Below are 16,855 nucleotides of genomic sequence, written 5' to 3' on the forward strand. Positions count from 1 at the left end.
GTGTCGTGTCACCGAGTGCTTCTTCCCACAAAAGATCTCACCTATGTTTGAAGTTGTCGTCCAATTCGTGCTGTAAGGCTTTTATTATTTTGTTACTTTTATTATTGATAACTACTCTCCTAGCGCTTGTATTGGCTTGAGTAAGTTTTGTTTTAAAGTTTGACAAATGAATACATGCATGAACCATATTCATACACAATATATACAGGGGACGAGTAGATTCAATCACAAGGTATGCACGTGAAGGAGATAAGCATAAGTGGTTATATCTGATATCTCTAACGAAAATGTTGCATAATTATAAGGAGCAGGACTCCTTACTTAAAGAGAACTCTATCCTAGATAAGGGAGGAGTTAGAAGTTGAAGATAACTATAACTCTTCCACTATGGAAGAGTAAAGTATTAGAACTCTAGTTAATCCTTATTCTACGAAATATATATATGTATATATATATATATATATATATATATATATATATATATATATATATATATATATATATATATATATATATATACACACACACACAGTTGTGTTCTCTTTTACAAGTGACACACAAACGCTAAAGTTAAGAAATAATTGAGAGCAAAATAATAAGACATTTTGCAAGCAATTCCTGTGAGTTTCAAGTGTGCGAACTTGAAGTTACATGAACCAGATAGAAGAACTAGTTCTAAGTGTCTGTCTTTTATTCTAGTTCAATTGTAGTAGGGCTTTTGAGTTGTACCTTTTAGCTTTCTCTAGAAGCATTTGTACTAGATACTTTGAGTTGTATTGTTCAAGTTAGAGTTAACTTGAAATTGTTACAACAGCCCGAGGCTGGTTGCCACAAGGGTTAAAGGTAATCCTTAGATTTACAAGAGATTTGTAAACGTTGTTATTTGGCTTAGTGATTTAGTGAAGCATTGGGAAAAATTCTACTGGGAAGTAGGTCGTGATTTTTTACCTTTTGAGCCAGGTATTTTTCACATAAAAATACTTGTGTTCTTTACTTTCTGCATTTAATATTCTACAACTATAGTGTAAGGAACTCGTAGAAGAACCATGTCCTTTTATAATCTGTTCATGCGAAAAATTAGACACCACACAAATTACTCCCCCTCCCTCTTGTGTGGTATTGAAGTATAAAACAACAACTTGGTTATTATACTAATGACAATAAAACTGAGTCTTCGGGCATGTAAAGAGAAAACACCCAGATGCTTAGTGAGACGGTGCGAGAGGTTGCCCATGGCAGACTGAGGAGAGGTAAAAGCATATCAAAAAGGTATTTGGGAAAGGTAATAATAAGTCAGGATATGGCACATCTACAACTTAGTGAGTACATGACCTTTGATATGAATGTATAAAGGTCGAGAACTAGGGTAGATGACTAGTAGGTACTAGCTAGCCGCAAAAGTTTATCCTTTTCTTACATGTAATATCAATAGTATTCTCGTACTTTCTTAATTATACTTAGATTTGTATTACTACAAGTTATTTTGTTGCTCTAGTTTTCTTGTTATCTTATTGTTGGTACTGCTTCGTGTTACTGTTTTCTTTTCATGGTTTATTTATTATTATACTTCTTTTCGACTATGTTGTGACTATATTTTTGCCGAACCAAAGGTCTATCTGAAACAACCCCTCTACCTTTAAAGAATAAGGGTAAACCTGCGTACACACTACATTCCCCAGACCCCACTTGTGATGATTTATTTCTCTTATTGTTGTTGTTGTTACAATAGAACTGAGTATTATCTATATTTCAAGCATTTTTTGTTGAAATTTCTTTAACAATTTGGTGTCTCCATTAACTAATAAGAAACATTTAATATATGATTATAAATTTATAAAAAATTTAAGATTTTAAACATGACATAATATTGACATATGTGTAAAAACTTCTTATTTAAAATAAAGTCGAGTTTAAAGTTAAATTATTTTTAAATATAAATATGTTACTCTTTTCAAAACGAACTAATAACGAAATAATTTAATACTCCCTCTGTTTCAATTTAGATGAGGTAGTTTGAATTAATACAAAGTTTAAGAAAGAAAAGAATATTTTTGAAACATATGGTGCTAAAATTTTAAGGAGTAAAAGTTTTGTGAAACCATAATATTTGTGTGGCTATAAAGACTTTTCATTAAGGGTAAAGTGAGTAAAATGAAAAGTTTAAAGTTAAATTATTTCTAAATTATCACTACTAGAATTCCCGAAAAAAGCGACCAAAAAAAAGCGACCAAAGTTGGTCTGTCACATAAAGCGACCAAAGTTGGTCGCTACATTAGCGAAAATAATAAAATAAATATTTGAAATACATTAGCGACCAAGGTTGGTCGCTACTTGGTCGCTAATTTCGTCAAAATGTTGACCGGACTGGTCAGACTTGCTTGGTCAAAGGTAAACTGAGATTAGCGACCAAAGATGGTCGCTAAAATGGGACCCACCTATAAAATTTTAATAATTATATTATTATTTTAAAAAATTATAAAATATAAATATATATAATTTAAAATTAGCGACCAACGTTGGTCGCAAAATAAAGGGTAAGAAGTTAGCGACCAACTTTGGTCGCTAAAATGGGACCCAGTTATAATATATTTATATAAAAAAAATTATAAAATATAAATAAATATAATTCAAAGTTAGCGATCAAAGTTGGTCGTTAAAAGAAATGGAGACCAACTTTGGTCGCTAATCTGGGACCCAGTACTAACGTTTACCAATTATATTATTATTTTAAATATTATATAAAATATAAATAAATTTGATTTAAATTTAGCGACCAACTTTGGTCGCTAGTGTAAATTCATGTATAATTAGCGACCAAAGTTGGTCTCTTTTCAGGTCAACAATGGTCAAAATTAAAAATCACTTTTGTATTTACTATGTAAATAATATAAGTGTAAGCCGTTAATATTTTGTAATACAAGGGATGAATAGACTAAAATATACTCTAACATGCTATATAAGCAGTTAAGTAGTACTACGAAGCGTGCGTGTGTCTATATATATATATATACACACACACATATATATATATATATATATACTTACACTATACTATGCACTAAGTATCAGTGCATTAGCTAATATTATATCGAATATAGCTTATATATATATAATATATATACTTACACTATACTATGTACTAAGTATCAGTGCATTAGCTAATATTATATCGAATATAACTTATATATATATATATATATATATATATATATATATATATATATATATATATATATATATATACACCTATGGGTTCCGGGCTCGATAGTGCATTAGCTTATATATATCGAATATAGCTTTTATATATATATATATATATATATATATATATATATATATATATATATATACTTACACTATACTACGTACTAAGTATCAGTGCATTAGCTTATATATATCGAATATAGCTTATATATATAATATATATATATATATACTTACACTATACTATGAACTAAGTATCAGTGCATTAGCTTATATATATCGAATATAGCTAATATATATACTTAAACTATACTATGCACTAAGTATGTACTAAGTATCAGTGCATTAGCTTATATATATCGAATATAGCTTTTATATATATATATATATATATATATATATATATTATGTACTAAGTATCAGTGCATTAGCTTATATATATCGAATATAGCTTCTATATATATATATATATATATATATATATATATATATACTTACACTATACTATGCACTAAGTATCAGTGCATTAACTTATATATATCGAATATAGCTTATATATATATATATATATATATATATATATATATATATATATATATATATATATATATATATATATATATATATACATACTTACACTATACTACGTACTAAGTATCAGTGCATTAGCTTATATATATCGAATATAGCTTATATATATATACTTACACTATACTATGCACTAAGTATCAGTGCATTAGCTAATATTATATCGAATATAGCTTATATATATACTTACACTATACTATATACTAAGTATCAGTGCATTAGCTTATATATATCGAATATAGCTTATATATATATATATATATATATATATATATATATATATATATATATATATATATATATACTTACACTATACTACGTACTAAGTATCAGTGCATTAGCTTATATATATCGAATATAGCTTATATATATATATGTATATAATATATATACTTACACTATACTATGAACTAGATATCAGTGCATTAGCTTATATATATCGAATATAGCTAATATATATACTTAAACTATACTATGCACTAAGTATCAGTGCATTAACTTATATATATCGAATATAGCACACACACATATATATATAATTATATATACTTACACTATACTACGTAGAGTTGGTGAAGATCCTTCAGAAGAGGAATATTAATATAACGTGTGTCCAGGAGACTAGGTGGGTCGGATCGAGGGCGAAAAAACGCGGATGGGTATAAGTTGTGGTACTCTGGAGTCCTGAGGGGTAAGAATGGAGTGGGTATCCTGGTAGATAACCATCTTAGAGAGTCGGTGGTAGAGGTCAGGCGGGTGAATGATAGATTAATCACTATTAAGTTGGTGGTGGGTAAGTGTACTTTAAATGTCGTTAGTGCGTACGCGCCGCAAGCATGCTTGGATGAGGAGATTTAAAGGCGTTTTTGGGAGGAGTTGGATGAGATCGTTCGTAGTATCCCGCCTTCTGAGAGGTTATTCATAGGAGGAGACTTCAATGGTCATATTGGGTCGTCTGCAGGTGGTTATACTGAGGTGCATGGCGGCTTCGATTTCGGGGAGCGGAACGGAGGGGGCACTTCGCTGTTGGACTTTGCCAAGTCATTTGATCTAGTGATTGCGAACTCAAGTTTTCCGAAGCGGGAAGAGCATTTGGTTACTTACCAAAGTTCGGGGGCGAAGACTCAGATTGACTATCTCCTCAGGAGATGCGACAGAAGGTTGTGCGAGGATTGCAAGGTTATCCCTGGTGATACCCTCGCAACGCAGCATAGGCTTTTGTGATGGACATTGGTATTATGATAAGTGTGAGCACGTGATTTTTGCTCTACAAGAACTACTCCCAAAAATTCAAAATAAAATAGTTTTGTGTTGCTTGTGATTTATTTATACTTGTCTGTGCATGTTTATTTTTACTTTAATTAAGAAAGATACAAAAATATGTGTTGCACGTGCATTTAAGATTTAATTTTACAATTAGGAATTAATTAAACAATATTTGGATTTGCGAGAAGGAAAATCACAAAAATATGTACTTTGCATTTAATCTCCAATTGTGTGATTTTATTTTAGTTGGTATTGTGTGTGATAATTGTTATTAGGATTTAATTAGTATTTTTAATTTGGTTTATAATTTAATTTAGAATTTTAGTTTTATTAATTAGGAAATAAAAGAAAAAGAAGAAAAAGAAACAAAATGGGAACCGGACCGGGCCAAATTGGCCACAGCCCCGTTCTTACCCAAAAAATCAGCCCAATATCCGCCTCAAATCCAGTCCACCTGCGACCAACCCAGAACGACATCGTTTGGGCATTGTGAATCTGGACCGTCAATCTCATACGATCAAACGGTCCAGTCCGTCTCCAGAATTATCCAAACGACGTCGTTTTAAGTCAGTCAATCTCAACCATTCGCTTGATTGGATCGAACGGTCCAGATCAACTCCTCCATCACCCGACTCCTTTCCACCAAAGACCAACCCGGTCTCAAGACAAATTAAACGACGCCGTTCCGTTTAGTGATTTGATCCAAGTCGTCGATCTTAATTGATCCAACGACCTGGATCTAATTTCTCCCCCAGTATATATTTTGCCAAATAGACCCCACCCCCCTCGGAACCCCCCTCTCTTGTCTCTTCAGAGACCAAAACACATACCACCACACACCACCGCCTTCCGCCCTCCGAAAATCGCCCACGGCGGCGAACGATGGACAAACAACCCCAAAAATACACCCCTGAACCACCCTATTCCCCCCTCTTCGATTCCACACTCCATTAGCCTCGAATCATACTATAACTCTTCGAATCTTCGATCGAAGATCCCCGTCCCAAACCCTAGCCTGTCCATTTAACCCCAAAATCACACCCAATAATCCCCTTGACCCCTCGTCTCTAATCACTAACCAAATTGGCTCGAATCCGAGTAAAACTCTTCGAATGACGGATCTAGGGTTCAACGATTCGAGACTGTTTCGAAGCTGTCAGTGTTGAACGAGTTCTAGTTAGTATTATGAGCCTATATCTGACGAAATAGACGTATAATACTAACTGGAACTCAAGTTCGAAAGGGTATGTTGGTGGGATCCGAGAAAAGAACAGTAAGGTCTTCTTAGCTTTTTCTTTTCTTTTCTTTTAATATGTTTATTTATCTGTGTTAAGTTGTAATTAGTCGCTGCTTCAGGTTTTCATCATTTTTGTCAAGTAATTCGTCTGTGTTAAGTTGTAATTCATCATTTTGTCAAGTAATTCTTCCTCCTCTTTCGGACCTTTTTCTTGGTCCAGTTTGCTTCTGTTGATTAGCATATGCTATAAATTGTTGAGTCGATTAAATAGTTTCGTCAATTGGTCCGTTCATGTCTATAGTTCAGTTGTTCTCTTCAAGTTATTGGATGTTGTTTTATCTTCTGACCTTTGTATTCTCAGCCTCAGGGCTCATAGCTAGTATACTTGTTGTTCCAGCATTTTGTTCGAGGTTAATTTGGAGTTATATTTGTTCCCAATATAGATAGCTTATTCTCATGCATCTGTGTGAATCAATTTTTGACCTTAATAGTCTAGTCTGACTATTGCCCTGAATCATTGAATCCCCATCTTGGTTGAAATGCTGTTAGACTTGATCTGGGTTCAATTGGTGATTGAGTTTAATGATTCGAATCTACTTGTTTATTCTGTTAAGTTTGTTCTGATATAAATTTGACCTTATTGAATTGTCCTAATGTTGTTGATTGAGAGTTAGTTCATTAGTCAATTGATAGGCTTAAATTGGTTATAGCTGAGGTTTCATACAGGTTTAAAAGGATTGGGGTTGATAGTAATCACAGGGGTTTCAGGGGATAATTTGGGACTTAAAAGTTTTAAAATGGTTAGTTTAAGTGTTCTGTCCAGTAAGTACTAATGTAACATTAAACTAATGCATTTGTTTAGTAGTAGTGGGGAACAAAACATAATAGAATGGGGAGGCCTGATGGGAATGAAATTAAAGTATGTACTACCCATAACCATCGAATCAAATAAAGAAAAGACAAGGGTTAGTGGTGAACAAGTGAATCAAAAACCGAACAAAACATACTCTAGTGGAGTTCTAAAGAATATCATGGGCAAAATTAGTTTCTTAATTCTGCCTGAGTGCTCTTACGAGCTGGTAGGGTCAGTGTTTGGGTATAAAGGGAGGAGTCCGGGATCAGTCTGGGAGGAAGGAGGAAGTTTTGGAGAGTTTTTTTAAAAAGGCAGTCTTAGACAACATTTTAAAAGCTAAGGCATTCAGCTTTTTAGAGTTCGGGAGAGTTTAAGAACAGAAAACCAAAAATATATTGTTTCATTGCATTCATAGGTGTAATTCGAATTCTGGACAGAGTTAAAGGGGGTTGACTTTTGAAATTAGACTCAAAGGTGATACAAAAAGAATATCAAGAAATATAGAAAAAAAAAGCAATTAGTCCTCTTAGGTTCTGCATTTGATACTTCTTTAAGCAGTAAAAAATAGCATTGCAAGCTTGAAGTAAAGTGCCTGATTTTCAATTATTGGGGTGTAGTTTCCAGTTTCGAGTCTGTTTACTGGAGTGTTTGAGGTTCACTGGTTGGTTTTCTTGTTGAGTTTGAGGTCCAATTAGTTGGACGGAGTTATTTGTTGTTGCTGTTTGGTTTCACAACTGGTTATGAGCTGTGGTCAAGTGTTTTCCTGATTTGAAACTGGGTTTGGAGCTGTTTCTGAATTCCAATTTGCTGTCTGCTGGTGTTATTTGCTGCTGTTGTTGTTTGCCGTGCTGTACTGCTGCTAACTTCCTCTTTATTCTTTTGTTCACTCCAATCCAGGTACACAACTAAGCTCAATTTGATGTAACCTTGAGATGTAAACATGAAATGGAAGTGCTCGGGCCCTTAATTATTTGATGTTGTATCTATAGCTCAATAGATATAGATGATAAGTAGTTGTATAGTCCAATTTGATCCATAACTCAATGAAATGTAGACTGTGAAGTTTGTACCTAATTAGGACTGTTTAAACTGTTAACTCGTGTTCATTAGTTGTAGACTCAGTATAGTTTAGTACTGATTTCAGTTAACATTGAGTTAAAAATCGGATATCAATATTGTTTGGACCTACAATTAATTCAGAAGTCAACATGTGGTGCTTATTCCGATTTCAAGTTCAACGCACTTTTAAAACAGCCCAACATGCTAGTTATTGTTGTCCTCTCCTTTGTTCGTTAAGCTCACTATTTCGACGTAGGAACAAGTAATTGCATGTTAATGGTTAATATCAATAGTCTACTTGAATTTGAATCAGTTAACTTATTCATGAATATTAGCAGAATCAATAACCGAGTCGTGTAGTTCAAAACTCGATCCAGCATATGGATTGGGTTCTTTGGACCTAAAGTTGAAATGGCATTTGGTCTACTAATTTTCAATTGATAGACTATAGGATTTTCTAATATTAACTAATTAGGGCTCCCTTTTACTTATTTCTTTAGAGACAAATAAATAGAAGAAGAATAGTCATTTTAGGATTAGCCTTTAAATAATAAATGAGACGAGTCTCGCCAAATAAAACGCATAAGTTGCGGGGCCCTCAGTAAATATTGCGTTAAAATACTTTAGATTTCGGGACGAACCGTCTAATGAATTTCACGGCTTTCCTCAAAATAATAACGCGCTAGTCACTTTAGGCGCGCTTTTAATAAATTACTTTCTTAAACTCGGGTGCACATTTATGTGACCCAAATCCAAATCTCAACGGAGTCGAAATGTGTCAATAACCAAGGGTGTATTGATGTGACGTGGTTCAAGACGTGTTTTCACGACGTTGCAATTCTCTCTAAAAATAACAACAATAAAAGCGGGAAAGAGTTAAAATTTGCACACAGGTCTAACATGTATAAAATCAGATAAATAAGCCGAATATGACAGTTGAGCGACCGTGCTAGAACCACGGAACTCAGGAATGCCTAACACCTTCTCCCGGGTTAACAGAATTCCTTATCCGGATTTCTGGTTCGCGGACTGTAATACAGAGTCATTTCTTCTCCTCGATTCGGGATTCAACCGGTGACTTGGGACACCATAAATCTCCCAAGTGGCAACTTTAAATTAAATAATAAATCCCATTTTGATTGTCCTTTAATTGGAAAAAACTCCCTTACGCCCCTGCCGGCGCAGGTAAAAAGGAGGTGTGACAGCTCTGGCGACTCTGCTGGGGATAGAACCTAGAATAACTCAGCTTCATGCCGGATCCCTAGTAGGAACATTTGTTTGCATCACGTGCATTTGACTTTGGAGGCTCAACACAAGGGTTGGGTCTGTCTAGGACAGGTGTACCAAAAATGACAAAAGACCATCCTGATGCATCTTACTTGCTGCTTGTGCATTTGTTTGCTTCGGACTTGCATACTGACCGATTTTTGAATATTTTGAGGAAAGAGAGATAGAGGTACGAGGATTAAAGAGAGTTAATCGTCTGTTTTGAAAAAAAAACCAATGTCCAAATAGTGTCGAAATTCTGCCGAACTTTTGAGAAAATGAAAAAAAAAAGAAAAAAAAGAGTTTTGTTTATGAAAAAATAGTTTTATTTGCCAATGGAAAAAAGAGTCTTGTTTTCAAAAGAATTTTGTTTTATCTGACCGAACTACGCCAGTTTGATTCTCACAAGGGTGTAGGATACGTAGGCAACCCCCATCGGGTCCAACTCCACTTTTTGCAAAAATAGCCAAAAGAACAAAGTTTTTATTTAAAAATAATTAGGATGGTGCCATTCTTGTTATGAATAGCCGAATGTCCCTAAAAGGGCGCCGAAAGGCTATTTTTGCAAGAACAGCCGCCTGGGGTCATTTTTTCAAGGCTTTCACCGGTTAGCCGGCATAACCTTAAAATCTTCGACCTCGAGGTGCTGAAAGGACGTATTGGCAAAACCGGGTTTTATTTCAAATAGAAAAGTGTCCATGTTATCCTTGAGTCAATTGAATCGTGATTTTTGCTTAACCACCCTAATAAATGTGCAGAATGAGCACAAATCAGAATTTACACGTAACAATAGTGAACAAGATCCCTTTGGAGTTGCACATGTGGTGAGATGACTTGGGCAAATCAGGGCGCGACACAGTCAAGCTATACCTGGGAGGCCTCACTGGGTTGCTGAAGATTAATCCTAGGGGGGATATCATAAAAGCCTTGGTTGCATTCTGGGACCCGGCTCACAATGTATTTCGTTTCTCAGATTTTGAACTTACCCCAACATTGGAAGAAATAGCCGGATACATCGGGAGTCCCAAAGTTCCTCTGAGACACCAGTACCTGATTTCTCCGAGGGCCGTAGCCGTACACAGGTTCCTAGACTCTTTGAAAATAAGCAGGGGGTCCACAACCTAGACTTGGCAGCTGGATTTTGTACTTTGAAGTTTATATACAATAGATATGGTCACATAGGGGGGTTCAACAAGCCAGAGAACAAAATCTGTAGCAAAGGAAACCGCCTTAAGTGGGAAGAACATAGGTGTTTTGCATTCATGGTAGCCTTTTTGGGACTCCTAGTGTTTCCTAGAAAAGACGGAAACATTGACATACGAGTATCTGGGGTTGTCAGCACTTTGCTTACTCAGGCCAACAACACCCTCACACCCATGATAGTAGCTGAAATCTTCCGCGCTCTCACAGCCTGCAAAGCCGGGGGAAATTTTTTTGAGGGGTGCAACGTGTTGCTGCAGATGTGGATGATCGAACACCTATGTCGTCTTCCTCAATTTATGAGTTGTGGGTCGATGGAGAAAACGTGCATAGAGGAATTTCCTATGAAGGTTGACGGAATCAGCTTACCATAAGGGGTCACAGAGTGGACAACGCGCCTCCATTCTGTCACTGCAAGCCAAATAGAATGGACATTTGGATGGTTGCCTGTGGATGAAATCATATATATGCCAACCACTGGACCCCATTTCCTTTTGATGGGACTCAGGAGTATTCAGCCCTATGCCCCGTATCGAGTATTGAGGCAGTTGGGGAGATGCCAAATAGTTTCGAAAGATGAAGATCTTAGCGGCCAAGTGGTCGAGATCGGGCCTAACGGACAATTTCATGAAGCAGCAGTCCGACAAATTTGGAGCGAGTGTCAATACTTAACAGCAAATACATGTGTACGCGATCGGTCCAAAGGTGAAGTTTTGCCAAACTACTTTGCTTGGTATAGGAGAGAAATTGAGTTTGGGAGACCAGCCAAAAGACCCCATCTCCAGGAGTTCGTCAAGGCGTCGCAAGAACAATGGGATTGGTTGGCTAAAGAACATGGGTACAGGGTTACAATTGGAAAGTTAGAGAAGCAAGTCATGGATTTGCAATTTGAGAAAGATCTGCAGGCCTCCGCAGATGAGGGCGAGAAAAAGAAACTAGTTAAAGAAAATGAGGCCTTCCGAGCTCAAATTCAGAAACTAAAAGTAGCGGCAGAAAATCCAGTCCGAAGTAACAGAGATGAAAAGCTCGTAGCTAACCTAAGGCAGAAAGTAAGTAACTATAGTTTCTATTTGAACAAAGCAGAAAGTGAATTGGCCGGGGCTAAAAAATAATTAGCCAAAAATGCAGATGAAAGGGTATGCCTGGTTAAGCAATTGAGAGAAAGGTACGACGATGAGGTCACGAGGTTGAAGAAAAGGGTCATCGCCACGAAAAACAAAATGATCAAATAGGCAAAAGACTTCAAGGTTGAAAGGGAACACTGTCACACGACATTGGTATAGTTAGAAATAGACTTGCAACAACTTCAGGAACAAAACTATGCAGCCAAAAAAACCTTGGAGGCCAGGGCCCAGCAGATTAGGCGTTTGTTACAAGAAAAGGGCATCATAAGAAAGAGAATTAGAAACATCGCTGATTACATCATTATGAAGTGCCACATTTGTGAGGGTATGACCCCCACTACATTCTTTGCGGCAGTGATGACCTTTGTTAAGAAAATAATGAACAATTTGGACCGACTTCAAAGGGATCTTGCACATAGGCCCGTGGCGAGACCGAACGATGTCCCACGGACACCAGGAGCATTGATGTACTCATAATTTTCCGTTTGAATCTGTATTTCCTTTTCTGTCAGAGTCTGTGAGTCATGTTGGGTTTGCATTTTCTTTCTGTTCCGAGTCTGCATTTCTTTAGAGTATGATAGCTTGATTTCGGAGTTTGTATGTCGTCTTTGCGTCAGAGTCTGTTGTTCTTTTGAAACTTGTTGATATTGAGTCTGTGTAATCGAAGCATCTGTTTTATAAAAGCTAAAAATCCCAAAAATGTTGTTTTTACTTGCACATTTATCTGGCAGAACTACGCACCGTCTGATTCATGCGGGGACATGATACGTAGGCAATCTCTATAGGATTTGACCACCACTAAAAGGGAAAAGGAAAAATAAAGAAGGATATAATAACGAAAGTTTAAAAGAAGAGGCACAATTGTGAGAGGCCAGAATGACGCACGCAACCGAAGCAAATGCATGATAGAAATGGTTAATTGCCTAGGTGCATTACATCCCAACGTGTAATTGCATATGTGTTAAACTCTAAAAAACTAACAAGTTTGTTGATTTCCAGAGAATTCAAGCAGTTAGTTTATTTAGAGGATACTGGCACATTATCATTACCAAACCAGATCGAAGGGACCAATACCGGAAATCATGTCTATCCCAGATGTCGACACTAGTGTTGAGGTAGAGGAGTTGGACGTCAATAAAATGAAAGAGGAGATGCTCAATCTTAAGCAACAGATGGCCGAAATGTACCAGGCCTGGTCCAAAGGGCAATCACCGCCAGCTTACCCTGCTAACCCTGCTTTTACCCCACCATTAGCTCAGTCTCAGGATCTTCCCGCTACCGATCCAGGTTTTCCCATTTATTAACACTACCATGGCACTACTTCTCATATGCCGCAAGCTCCACCACCAAAATTGATTCCATGCCCTCCTCCGTCAGTCACCCCTATCTTTGTGACATCTCCACCAGCTGCACTCCATAGATCCCTGAGTGAATTCGTGTTCCAGGCCTAGGACAACCATTATTATCCCCCGGAACCCACCCTCAAAGTTCCCAAAACCTATCCCTACGATCCATGTTCTGATCCCCCGAGAGAAGCTGAGAGACCAGCCAAAAATCCCGAACATGAGGAGATGTTCAGAAAAATGAAAAGCATAGAACAATCCTTCAGGGATATGAGAGGGCTAGGAGGTCAGGTAAGCGTGACTTACAAAGATCTATGTTTATTCCCAAATGTACAACTACCGGCAGGGTTCAAAATGCCAAAATTCGACTTGTACAATGGACACGGTGATCTGGTGGCTCATTTGAGAGGTTTTTGCAGTAAGATGAGGGGATCCGGAGGAAAGGATGAATTGTTAATGGCTTACTTCAGTCAGAGTTTGAGCGGAGCAGCATTGGAGTAGTACACCTGCCAAGATCACGGAAGATGGTACACATGGGATGATCTGGCACAAGCGTTCGTTTGTCACTTTCAGTATAATCTTGAGATCATTCTAGACCGACTATCTTTGACTAAACTAGAGAAGAAGCACAGTGAAAGCTTTAGAGAATTTGGTTTCCGGTGGAGGGAGCAAGCAGCAAGGGTAGATCCCCCAATGAAAGAGAGCGAGATGGTCGATTACTTTTTGCAGGCTTTGGAGCCAACTTACTTTGGTCATTTGGTGTCCGCAATTGGCAAGTCTTTTAATGACGTTGTAAAAATGGGAGGCATGGTCGAGGAGGGGCTTAAGTCTAACAAAATCATGAGCTATTCAGCGATCAAGGCAACCACTCAGGCCATTCAAAGCGACACTAGGGGTGTACTTGGGAAGAAGAAGAAAGAAGATGTCACGACTGTTGAGTCCGGAGCCTGGCTCGGATCTAGAGACCCGTCACCCTACTATAGCCAACCATGACCCTACCACCAAAATTACCACTACACTCCATATAGCCCTCCACAACATTACTACCCACCGCCAGATCCCCATTTTTCCGTCCATCATACACAAACCTATACCCAAACTCCGGCACACGCACAATGGCGTGCGCAGATGCCACAAAATTCATACCCAGCTCCACAAAACACATATCCACCCCCAAGGGCCTACAGAAGTCCCCCCGGGACAGGTTTTCCACCAAACCAAACCCTCAAGAATGAGAGGTCACAGAAGCAAAAGACTTTCACTCCACTGGGGGAATCATATACTAGTCTTTTCCACAGATTGAGGCAGTTGGGCATGTTGAATCCAATTGAGCCTAAAATGCCAAATCCTCCCCCTAGAAATCTTGACCACTTGGTGAGTTGTGAGTACTGTTCAGGGGTCCCTGGGCATGATACAGAGAAGTGCTGGAAACTAAAAACAGCTGTGCAAGAGCTTATTGATACTCATCGGATCGAGGTTCAAGCCCCAGAAGCACCAAGTATCAATCAAAATCCACTGCCAACTCACCATGAGACATACATGATTAAGTTAATACACAAAGAGGGGGAGCCCAGGAAGCCCCCACAGACGGTAATGATGATCTAATCCAGCGAAACCAGCTCAAAGGAAAAAGTAACCAGTGGGAAATTAGTGGTCCAGTTGAGAGGGGTAGATAATAAGTCAGCTGTGGTAGCCGAGAGAGGGTCGTCAAGCATTGTTGCAGTGAAACCAGAGAAAGCTAAAGTGGTAGTGCCAGGGGTTGCAAGTAAACCTGTTGTGGTCGTGAAGGGTGCTCGCACAAAGCCTGTTATTATAAAACCAGTAACTCATCTTCCAGTAATCAACAACAAGGCTGTTCCCTGGAATTATGAACGGGTGACGGTGATTTACAAGGGGAAAGAAGTCAAAGAAGAAGTTTGTGAAGCGCAAGGTTTGACTCGCTCAGGAAGGTGTTTTACTCCCGAGGAGTTAAGAAGAGCTAAAGATAATTCAACACCGGTAAAGAAAGCTGTAACTAAAGAAGAGGCAGAGGAATTTTTGAGGAAAATGAAAGTGCATGACTGTTCTGTTGTAGAGCAGTTGTGGAAAACGCCCGCTCAGATCTCATTACTCTCGTTGCTAATCCATTCAGATGAACACCGCCAATCCCTGATGAAAATCTTGAATGAGGCCCATGTTCCCGACAAGATCTCGGTAAACCATCTGGAAAAGATAGCCAACAAAATTTTCGAAGTAAACAGAGTCACTTTTTCCAATGACGAATTGCCGGTAGAGGGTACTGAGCATAACAAAGCCCTTTACCTGACAGTGAAATGCGAGGACGCCGTGGTTACCCGGGTATTGGTTGACAATGGTTCAAGTGCGAACATCTGTCCTCTCTCCACTCTAAGCAAGCTGAAAGTAGAAGAGGAAAGGATCCATAAGAACATTATCTGTGTGCGGGGATTTGATGGCGGATGCAAAGACTCAGTCGGGGACATAATATTGGAGCTGACCATAGGTCCAGTAGAATTCACAAAGGAATTCCAAGTGCTGGATATAGCTGTTTCCTACAATTTGCTATTAGGGCGACCGTGGATTCACGCCACTAAAGCAGTGCCATCAACACTCCATCAGATGGTCAAGTTTGAATGGGACAGACAGGAAATAGTGGTGCACGGCGAAGATAATTTATGCGCTCACAACATCACCATTGTGCCATTCATTGAAGTGGAAGATGACAAGGGACCATGGGTCTACCAAGTTTCTGACGCAATGTCAGTCGAGAAAGTTCAAGAGGGGAAATGTATCCCAAATACAAAGATAAACGCTGCCTCAGTCATGGTAGCGTATGAAATGTTGAAAAATGGTTTTATACCAGGAAAGGGTTTGGGATAAGCATTGCAAGGCATCATACAGCCCGTGTCTCTTCCTGAAAACTTGGGAACATTTGGTCTAGGATTCAAGCCCACAACCGCAGATATAAAAAGAGCTAGGAAATTGAAACAGAGGGCATGGGTCCTTCCAAAGCCGGTCCCACGTCTTTCCAGATCATTTGTCAAGTCCAGTACGAGGAGCCGCCCAGTGACAGCAATTCCTAGTTCTATGATTAATCCTGACAAGGAGTTGATTGAAAGATTTGAGAAGTTGTTCGATAGTGTGAACATGGTGGAAATTGGAGAGGGTTCTAGCAACACAGAAGTGCAATTCGTCGGGCCAAAAACAAAGCTTAATAATTGGAAGGTTACTCCTCTCCCTACTCGGAAGGAGTCTTGGTAGTTCGCTTTGATTTTCCTTTAAGTTTGTACGGATTATTCCAGGGTTGTATTTCAGATTTCATTTTTTCAGTCTGTTTGAGTGTGCAAACCTTGTTATCTTTTATCATTCAATGAAATACAATTTCCCTTTCTTCATAATTCCTGATGGTTTTCCTTTTTCTTTTCTTTTCTTTTCTATACAGTTCTTTTTACGTTGGTTCTAATGACATATCATGCATGAGGAATCCTCAACCCAGTCTTAAAAATCAATCTGATTCCGAAATATTAGTTCAAGAAGTAGATCGTGATTACAAATCAGAATATGATGATGAGGATGAAGCCTTCGAAGAGATTAGTAAGGAGTTAATTCACTTTGAAGAAAAACCCAAACCCAACCTGAGTCGTCAATTTAGGGGACACAGACAATGTCCGAGAGACTAAAATAAGTGTCCACCTCGAGCCAGAAATCCAGGAAGAGT

This window comes from Nicotiana tabacum, chromosome 6 (assembly GCF_000715075.1).
Source record: "Nicotiana tabacum cultivar K326 chromosome 6, ASM71507v2, whole genome shotgun sequence".
Lineage (NCBI taxonomy): Eukaryota > Viridiplantae > Streptophyta > Magnoliopsida > Solanales > Solanaceae > Nicotiana > Nicotiana tabacum.